This window comes from Sinocyclocheilus anshuiensis, unplaced genomic scaffold, assembly GCF_001515605.1.
Source record: "Sinocyclocheilus anshuiensis isolate Anshui unplaced genomic scaffold, SAMN03320099.WGS_v1.1 scaffold332, whole genome shotgun sequence".
Taxonomy (NCBI): Eukaryota; Metazoa; Chordata; class Actinopteri; order Cypriniformes; family Cyprinidae; genus Sinocyclocheilus; species Sinocyclocheilus anshuiensis.
The window spans coordinates 686,686-697,999 of NW_015554181.1; the positions used below are offsets into that span (position 1 = coordinate 686,686).

The 11,314-nt window shown below is 32.3% G+C and overlaps 1 pseudogene; it reads left to right on the forward strand.

The window, feature by feature from the left end:
• The window catches only part of LOC107671044 (protein crumbs homolog 1-like), a 49,633-nt pseudogene that overhangs the window by 20,613 nt on the left and 17,706 nt on the right, over nucleotides 1-11,314 (forward strand).

Here is an 11,314-nt window from a genome sequence, read left to right on the forward strand (position 1 = left end):
CATCCCCATATCTGTAAGTATCCTCTTTGGCATGACGAAGCTGTTTGAGTTTACCAGTAAACCACAGTTTATCATTATTGAATGATAAGAATGTCCTGGTGGGGATGCACATATCCTCACAGAAACTGATCAGTAAACCATGGTTTATCATTATTAAATGATAAGAATGTCCTGGTAGGAATGCACATATCTTCACAGAAACTGATATAAGATGTTACAGTCTCTGTGAGCTCGTCCAGATCGGTGGCTGCAACTTCAAAAACACTCCAATCAGTGAGGTCGAAACAGGCTTGTAAATCCTGCTCTGCTTCATTAGTCCATCTTTTAACAGGTTTAGCTGATTTCAGTTTCTGCCTGAAAGTTGGTATAAGATGAACCAAACAGTGATCAGAGAGCCCCAAAGCTGCTCGTGGGACAGAGTGATATGCATCCATTATAGTGGTGTAAAAGTGATCCAATAAATTATTGTCTCTGGTGGGACATGTAATGTGCTGCTTGTATTTTGGCAGTTCACGAGAGAGATTTGATTTGTTAAAATCTCCAACAATGATTAAAATAGAGTCTGGGTACCTTTGCTCCATTTCAGTTATTTGCTCGGCCAGCTGTTGCATCGCGGCGCTCATGCACGCGTACGGAGGAACGTACACATTTGTCAGAATGAAAGAGGAAATCTCCCGCGGCGAGTAGAAAGGTTTACAGTTTATGAAGAGTGCCTCTAAGTTAAGACAGCATACCCTTTTTAGCGTTGTTACATCTGAACACCAACTTTCATTGATGTAGAAACACAATCCACCACCTCTTGTTTTCCCCGTTAACTCCACTATGTGATCCGCCCTGAACTGCTGGTAGCCCGGTGTCCTGACATTTTATCCTACCCGTCAGATTGTCCTACCAGGGTTTACTGCGCATGCGCACATCAATATTTTGTCCTTTTTCTCACGCTGAACAACAATATTTAATGTATCTTCATTACTGTAAGGGTAGGTTTAGGGTTGGGGTAGGTGTAGACTTTAATAAAACACAATCTAATAGGTAGAAAAAAATATTTATTATTGGTTTCCTATAGCTGTATACCTTCTAGCCACAACCGCGAATATAACATAATTACTGTATTTGCATTACTGTAAGGGTAGGTTTAAGGTTGGGGTAGGTGTACATTTTTGTTGTCGAATTGTACTACCCACTGTTTAATAGGAGGTAGCAAAATCTGACAGGGTAGCACAAATCGACAGAACAGGTGTCGCGCGTTATCCTGAATGGCTTCACTCAGCCAGGTTTCAGTGAAGCACAGTGCAGCAGAGTTTGAAAAGTCCTTGTTGGTGCGGGTGAGGAGAAGAAGTTCATCCGTTTTGTTAAGAAGGGCGCGGACATTCGCGAGATGAATGCTTGGGAGCACAGTTCGAAAGCTGCGCGCGCGGAGCTTAACCGCCGGCGCGTTTACCTCTTCTGCGTCTGTACGTGTGTTTGAACAACACAGCTGTACATCCGACTAGAATGTCCAACAAAACGTCCGAATAATCAAAAACCGGAAAAATATTGTCTGGGATGTGTTGCTTAATGTTAAGGAGTTCGTCTCTGGTAAAACTTATAGAAGAAGAATGACAAAACACAGAAAAACAAACAAAAACATAAGAAGAATAGCGGAGCTCCGTGTCGTGGCTGCCATTTGCGGCGCCATCTTGTTTTTAAAACAAGCTTCATGCATAGTTTCTATTAGCACAAGTGAAGTCCATCTGTTAAAGTCATAATCTTCTCCCCGGAGCTTTTAACCTCATCCAATTATTTAATCTTACTTTAAACTCATTAACAGTTACTGTACATTTCCCTTAATACATGCTGCTCGATGGGGTCTAGAAGTTAAAGATGTGGGCTGGTAACTGAAAAGCTGGAATGTTTGAACCCTGAAAGTTTGGTCCATGAACGATCAGCACTGCACTGACCTGTGCTTCATCCAAGGATACTAAGTTTTCTGTAAGTCACTTGGATAAACTCTTCTGTTAAATAATGACTTTACTGTAAACAAACAAGATGCTTTAGTGCTGCACAAACTGTATGTACAGTGGGTTTTCTGACACGGCATTGCATTAGTTAAAAATTTAAATCAAGTGTCTGTATTTGCATCTCAAATGCTGCAGGATCTTTACTGATTTCTTTTATCTTTCATAACTTTTGCTTGTAATCGTCTATGAATCTGCTGGTGTTTTGGTCATTAGTGGATGTACTGTGTGAAGTTGGGTTGTTATAGTAAACCAAACTAAAACAATTAAAAAATTTTTACTTTAAATAAATATACTGCCAAGGCAGTTTTTCTTTCTTTAGTTTAACTTGATGTACTAAAATAACTAAAACCGATACAAATGAATCAAAACAATACAGACATAATTTTAAAAATAAAACAAAAAGTAATAAATTACAAATGCGCAATAAAATTACTAAAACTTTAACGACAATTAAAATGAAAACAGAAACTATAAAAACAAAAACCAATTGAAAATATTTATAAAAAATATAATAGTAGGTACTAATAGTATAATAGTAATATCTAAATGATATTAAAATAACACTACCTGAAATAAATGTTGACTGAAATAAATTATAAAAACTGAATGTACTGTAAGAAGCAGGTTCTTATAGTTAACTAAAACTAAAACCAAAACCAAAACCAAAACCATAAAAAACATTTTTGTTACTTTAAATAAAATAAACTGAAATAAAATAAAATATAAAAAACTTAATTTCAGCTAGTTGCTAAAGCACAATTTCTCACTTTAATTTAATTTTTAACTTGATGCACTAAAATAACATATACAAAAAACTAATAAAAATGACAAGAATAAACAACAAAATGACTAAAACTACTATTAAACTACAATAAACTACACTACCTTAACTACAATTAAAATGAAAACAGAAATAAAAACCAATTGTAAATAATTATAAAAACTATAATAGTATCTCATCAAAATAACACTACTTGAAATAAATGTTAACTGAAATAAAATGTAAAAAACTTAAACTTTTATTTAATTTCAGCTATTTGCCAAATACATTTCTCATTTTAGCTTAGTTTAATGTGATGTACAAAAATAACTACAAATAAAACAAACAAAAAAAACAGACTAAAAATTATAAAAATGCACAACAAAATTACTACAATTTTTCTTAACTTAAATTAAAAATGGAAAATATTAAAATAAAACCTGATTCAAAATATTAATAAAAACTATAATAGTATAGTAATACTATAGATTAAGCGTAGATAGATTTATATTTAGTAGTGCTATATATAGATTTAGTAGATTTGGTGATACTAAAACAGCACTGGTAGTGAAGTCAGTTCTCCTCGAGTTTACACACAGTTCTTTAAAGGTCCCATATTTTACAACTTTCTGGAGTTTTATTTTAGGTTTTGATGTCCTTAAGTTCAGGAAATTTCAGTTTTGACAATATGGGACCTTTAACTCTTGTTATTTCCTTCAGGCTATGAAGGCGAGAACTGTGAGCTTGATGTGGATGAGTGTGAAACGCAGCCGTGCGAGAACGACGGTGAATGTTTCCAGCGATCTGACTCCAGACACTACAGACTTCTGCCTGATCTGGACACGGACTTCAGCTACGAGAGCGCAGCCGGATTCTTGTGCCACTGCCGCGCTGGATTCACAGGTCAGATACTGTTTCTGAATTACACAAGTCTGGATCCAGCCCTTACAAAGATCTAATTTTACTGTACATTTCTGCCATATGGACATCAACTTGAGATAGTCACCGCTGATAAGCTATTACTACATATAATGTAGAAACCTTCATTTTCTGTAAAGCTGCTTTGCAACGAATGTTACAAATAAACTTGAATTGAATTGAATCATCAACATCATCTTCTCAAAGAGCTGCTTAACCGGAGATTCTCTGTTTCGCAGGCGACAACTGTTCAGTTAACGTGAACGAATGCGAGTCCGCGCCGTGTGAAAACGGAGGCAGCTGTGAAGATCTCATCAATGCGTTTGGGTGCTCGTGTCCTGCGGGGTTCACAGGTGTGTGAGTTGTGCTCCGTATATCACATGACTTTACTTCACATCATTCAAAATAATGCACATATATCAATGGCTGAATGCGCATCGTATTGTAGGCGCACGTAGGAAAACATGCCTCTATTTACATTTTTGCAAAACTCCACAAACTGTTGTTTTAGTATGATTAATATACTATTATAGTTTCTATTTTCATATTTAGTTTCATTTTAATTTTGATTAAAGTTTTAGTAATTTTGTTGAAACTAAAACTAAAACCATAAAAAAGTGTTCTATTCAAAATTTTGGTATCATTAAGATACTATTGTAGTTTTATAAACATTTTTATTTTTATTTTTTATTTTCATGTTTTCCATTTTAATTTTAATTATAGTTTTAGTAATTTTTCTGAAACTGAAACTAAAACAATCAAAAAGCATTTTCCTTACTTGAACTTTTAGTATCATTGAGATACTACTATAGTTTTTATTAATATTTTAAATCAGTTTTGTCATATTTTACATATTTCATATTTTCCATTTTCATTTTAGTTAGATATTTTAGTTTAGTTTTTAAATCTGTCTATATTGTTTTTTTTTTCATTTGTAGTTATTTTAGTACATCTAAATTAAAATGAGAAGTGTTGCCTTGACAATAGCTGAAATGTAAAAAAAGTTTGAGATACTATTATATCTCAAAGTTTTAATTAATGTTTTAAATGAGATTTTTCATATTTTTTTATTTTCATTTTTAATTTAGGTAGAGTTATTTATTATTTAAAGTAATTTCATTGTGTTTTTGTTATTTTTAGTATTTTTTGTCTATATTGTTTTTCACTTTTATTTTATTTTAGTACATCAAGTTAAACTGACAATATCTGAAATTCAAAAAAAGTGGAAAGTTTTTTATGTTTTATGATATTTTGGTTAAGGTTTCTTTTATTTCAAGTAACCAAACCTTAAAAAATGACAGCATGTCCATGTCTATTTTGTGCGCTGATTCAAGCAGGGTCTCTGTCAAGATCTCTAAGGTGGAAGTTTATACAGAGCTCCTAAATCCTGAAAGAAAATGAGCATTTTCACACCATAGGAGTTTTCTACAGGTTTTTAAAACAGCAATTTTTGATCTATTAGTAAACTAAGGCCTGTGATTAACATTATTATCTGAAGTTCTGAAGCACAGACTCCAATTTTTTATCTTCAAGATTGCTTCATCCAGTCAGAGTAGATCAAACATGTTTGATATTTTGAGCCGATTTTAGAACACATATTGTTTGTATTTGTCATGTGTCTCCTAGCAACCAGTCCCATATTTAACTAGTTTGTTGCGTTCGGAACAACTTGAAAGTCTGATAGTGTGTGATTCTCAGTCGTTTAGTGAACTGCATGCAGTGCTGGTAGTAACTGATTAAGTGTAATCTGGATAATCTGGACATAAAAAATTCTCATAATCTGATTACAGTTTTTTAAAATGTATTACATGATTACTTAATATTCACAAAATGGCAGTTCTTTTTATACATTTAAAATTTTCCATTTAAAATTTTTGTTTACATTTTAAGTTTTTAAATTTCCCATTGCTTATGTATGTTAGGAAAATCTTCCAGTTTTATGGAATTGCCTACTGGCCACTAGTCAGGTGACTATAATTACATGGAAAAAAGAGAATAAAAAAAAATCATCTTGTTTTAGTTCAAGATTTTAGTATCAAGTTTTTTTTATTTGGTTTTATTTTAAAATTATTTATTTATTTTAATGTAACATTTCTAAAAGTTAATTAATTATTAGCCTTTCATCAATTTCCCCCTGCAGTTCCTCACAAACCCCAGTCTGGGAAACCATGACATAATGTAATGTTTAATGCACTTGATTTTGATGATAACAAAGAATAAAATAACTTTTGTATTAAAAATAAATTTTGTATACATTTATCAGAAATCGAGACTTCTTATTTTATGTCATTTTGCATCTCAAATGAATGTCTCTTGTTTTAAGAATTTAGTTATTTGTATTGGACAGTGTTATTTTAGTATCATTGATATAATATTATAGTTTTTATTAATATTTTAAATTTTTACCTTTTTTTGTCTTATTATGGTTAATGTTTAGTAATATTGTTGTGTTTTTTTTTTATTAGTATTTTCTAAATTCCTATATAATTTTTACTTTAAGTTTAGAACGTAATTTTTACTATTATTTTAGAACATCAAGTTAAACTAAATGAAAATGAGAAATGTTGCCTTGGCATCTAGCTGAAATATTTTAAAATTTAATTTCAGTTAATGTTTATTTAATTTCAAGCAATGAAAATGCTTTTTTATGGTTTTAGTTAACTATAGTTATACTAAAGTTACTAAACTCGTCTTATTCAAATCAATGTGATAAACAAGCTGGGTCAAAAGCAATCAAAAAGTAGACAGATTACATTACCTAAAATGTGTAATAGATTACATTACTAACTGCAATTTTCAAGTAATCTGCATTCTACAGCATGTGAATAATCTACCAGCACTGACTGTGTGATGCTCAGTTTTCTCTCTAACTATTATTTACAAAGTCGGCGGATGCTCTGATGCCTAGTGCTTTAAATCTGTTCAGATTTGGAAAGTGGTGTAGTTTATTCTGAAAGCTTCCCACACGGACAGGACTCAAATCACATCTCCAGTAATGAGTGGTCCTCTGGCTGGCATGGAAAGCAGTCGCTCACGGCGGACAGACAGGCATTCTCACAAAATGGCAGTTCTTTTTATACATTTAAAATTTTCCATTTAAAATTTTTGTTTACATTTTAAGTTTTTAAATTTCCCATTGCTTATGTATGTTAGGAAAATCTTCCAGTTTTATGGAATTGCCTACTGGCCACTAGTCAGGTGACTATAATTACATGGAAAAAAGAGAATAAAAAAAAATCATCTTGTTTTAGTTCAAGATTTTAGTATCAAGTTTTTTTTATTTGGTTTTATTTTAAAATTATTTATTTATTTTAATGTAACATTTCTAAAAGTTAATTAATTATTAGCCTTTCATCAATTTCCCCCTGCAGTTCCTCACAAACCCCAGTCTGGGAAACCATGACATAATGTAATGTTTAATGCACTTGATTTTGATGATAACAAAGAATAAAATAACTTTTGTATTAAAAATAAATTTTGTATACATTTATCAGAAATCGAGACTTCTTATTTTATGTCATTTTGCATCTCAAATGAATGTCTCTTGTTTTAAGAATTTAGTTATTTGTATTGGACAGTGTTATTTTAGTATCATTGATATAATATTATAGTTTTTATTAATATTTTAAATTTTTACCTTTTTTTGTCTTATTATGGTTAATGTTTAGTAATATTGTTGTGTTTTTTTTTTATTAGTATTTTCTAAATTCCTATATAATTTTTACTTTAAGTTTAGAACGTAATTTTTACTATTATTTTAGAACATCAAGTTAAACTAAATGAAAATGAGAAATGTTGCCTTGGCATCTAGCTGAAATATTTTAAAATTTAATTTCAGTTAATGTTTATTTAATTTCAAGCAATGAAAATGCTTTTTTATGGTTTTAGTTAACTATAGTTATACTAAAGTTACTAAACTCGTCTTATTCAAATCAATGTGATAAACAAGCTGGGTCAAAAGCAATCAAAAAGTAGACAGATTACATTACCTAAAATGTGTAATAGATTACATTACTAACTGCAATTTTCAAGTAATCTGCATTCTACAGCATGTGAATAATCTACCAGCACTGACTGTGTGATGCTCAGTTTTCTCTCTAACTATTATTTACAAAGTCGGCGGATGCTCTGATGCCTAGTGCTTTAAATCTGTTCAGATTTGGAAAGTGGTGTAGTTTATTCTGAAAGCTTCCCACACGGACAGGACTCAAATCACATCTCCAGTAATGAGTGGTCCTCTGGCTGGCATGGAAAGCAGTCGCTCACGGCGGACAGACAGGCATTCCTGATGTCAGCTGGGACGGGACGGGAGGCTCCGAGGATTATTATCATGCTGGACGCGTCTGTCGTAATCACTCCTGGACGTTTGGTACCGAGAGGTGGATCGACTTGTGCAAGAGGGAAAAAACTAGGAAGCTAGAGAGAGAGAAGTTAGACAGGGACTGGGAGGAAGAAATCGCTGGACGTCTGTCAGCTGTGTGTCAGCGTCTGGACGTTTGGCAGGATGAGAGGACTAATAGTGAGAGTGATTTGCAGCGTGCTGCTTCTCCTGACAGGTAAAGCGTCGGAGCTTTCCAGAGGATCCCTGCACTAATGTTGAATTAACCTGTGGAGAGCTCACAATTCTGCTGTCTGAAGAAAGACATTGGAAATGAAGTGTGCGGCTCTCCTTATGACGAATATCATATACTGTAGAATGTGTGCAGGGTTTTTCCTTCAGGTTTTGTTTAGCACATAGTTACAAAAGTACTGCAACAAGTCATTTTCTGACTCGGTAGTTAAATTTTTTTTTCTTTTTATGTACAAATATGCAACATGACATGAGATAAGAAGTCTTGCTTTCTAAAAAAAAAAAAAAGAATCAATGTTTATGCATAAAACAAGAAAATATATCTGACAGTGGGGTCAGAAAAATAGATTTGTTTTCCCTTTTAAGAAAATTGATAAATTCTAGTAAATCAGAAAACAAGACTTTGTATTTTATGTCATTTTGCATCTCAAATAAATGTATCTTGATTTAAAATATTTGTACTGGATGGTGTTATTTTAGTGTCACTGAGATATAAAGTTTTTTTTATTAATATTTTGATTTCTATTTCTATATTTTGTTTTCATTTTTAATTTTAAAGTTTTAAATTGGTTGTTTCTGTCATTTTTTATTTATTTTTTAAAATATGTCTATTTAGTTTTTTTATTAAAGTTTTCATTTGTAGTTTTAGTTTACTCATTTTTAGTTATTTTTTAAATTTAAACTTCAGCTAAATGAAAAATGTTGCATTGGCAACTAGCTGAAATAAAAAATAAGGTTTTAGTTTTTTTATATTTTATGTTAATATTTATTTTATTTCAAATAATGAAGATATTTTTTATAGTTTTAGTTTTCGTTAACAATACATTTTTAATTTTACATTTTTATTTCAGTTTGAGTTGTTTTAGTACATCAAGTTAAACTAAATGAAAATGAGAAATGTTGCAACAATTTTTCAATATTTTATTTTATTTCTACGGTGGCCGAGAGAGCTCAACGTAGAACTTCAGAAAAACACATGCAAATAGAAAAAGCACCAGCAAATCAAGAAAACATCTTCATCAGTTTAACAGAACATGTGCTGCAAATACTCGCAATACAACCAAATACAAAAACAAGCTGCAAATGCTCACAACACATCCAAATACAGAAATGCGCAAGTAGCACACATCACAACAAAATTACCCCAACAAAACGAAAATTAACAATGTTTTTTTCTTCTTTCGGCTTATTGATTACCATTTGTATAACCACAGTTGTACAAATACCATGGTTAAAACTATGGTTAGTGTAGTAAATCCATGGTTAATTTGTGCATGGTTACAGTAACCATTTTTTTGTTTGAATTATTCTTATATATTATATGTATTAATTAATTAATTTTAATAGTAGGCTATGGTTAATTTTTGTAAGGTAAGTTGTAAAAGTAAGTTAGCCAGCTTACATAACCTTTCACAGTTACAGTAATTGTGTATTTCGTCAGCTTATTTAGGCTAATAATATCCACACAAAAGAGCTAATGAATATGATCAGGGTGTTAAAATAAACGAAAATCTCACCTTTCAGAGTAGACAGTGCATGTCCCAGCCATGTTTGTCACTTTGCGGTTCCCTTAAACATTTTCAATGTGGTCTGTGACTATTTGCAGCGCTTTTCTTTATTTGTTTATGTTGTGAGCATTTGCAGCATGTGTGTTGTCAAATTGATGAAGATGTTTTTGCTATTTGCAGCGCGTTGAGCTCTCTCGGCCACCGTATATTTCAGTTAGTGGGCATTTTATTTGAAGTAACAAAAATGCTTTTTTTACTTTTAGTACTGAGGAAGATAATTTTTTTTCTCCTGTTTCTCTGTTTTCTGCACACACATGTCTGCTCTAGGCTTGTATTGCTCTGGTTTACTCTTGATTTTTAGTATTGTTGCACTGCTAACATTGTTGGTTTCAGTATAAACTCTTGTTTTTTCCTCATGTGGATTATAAAAGCCTCAGCTAAATGATTAATGTAATGTAACAGTAGCACAGCTTTTTGCGTTCTGCATAGCATGTGCTGGAATGAAGTCAATTTATATTTTCATAGCACTTTTTGTTACACTCATCGTTTCAAGGCAGCCTATCAGTTAACTTAGCTTCATGTTTAATATTGCCAAGGAATGCAAAATATATGGCAAACAACCTCAAGCTTCTACAGTTTGCACTGGTGAAAACTGATAACTTGCAGGAACGGTTGCACAATAGCAGACTGTGTGTTTGACACCTGCTGTCATCCGCAGTGATGGACTGTCTTGCTCAGCTGCATGTGCACATGTAGTGCATACATTTCTGTTTTGTTTAGTTTGGGCATATTTACTGGTGCAGTGTTATTATTCAGCAGTAGTCAACAGTCATCCCACAGACTAAACAAACAGCAGTTAAGTTGCAACCATATGCTGACATGCCCATCCCGTTAGCAGGATTACATTACTGATTAAAGACAAGGGATTAAAGTAAATGCAATTAAAAGTCCGTTAATTTCCTTTAGTTCACTGTTCTGTAAGTCATTGGCTCTGATGTATAAAGGTTGTCCTGTATGTTACAGTAACTTCATAGGTAGATTTTTATGACTCTCTGCTTAAGATCTATATCTTTATATATATATATATATACATGCACAATCAGACCTGGCAAAGCATCTCCAGGGAGGAAGCTCAGAATGTGGTGATGTCCATGGGCTCCAGACTACAGGCAGTCATTTTCATCCAAGTATTAAAATTGTACTTATATTTGCAATTATGTCACTTTGTCCAAATACTATTGAGCCCCTGAAAATGGAGGTACTTTGCTTAAAATGGCTGTAAATCCTAAATGGTAAATGTCATATTTTTGTGGAACCTCTTAAAATAAAGCTAAACGTCTACACTTCAATCACACGTTGATTGTTTTATTTCAAATTCATTGTAGTGGTGTATAAAGGCAAAAGCACAAAAACTCAGTCAGTGTCCAAATACTGCCGGACCTGACTGTATATTATAATAGGTTTTTGTTAATATTTTGCATTTGTTATTATAAAATATATACATTACATTTTATATATATATATATATACAGTGGGTACGGAAAGTATTCAGACCCCC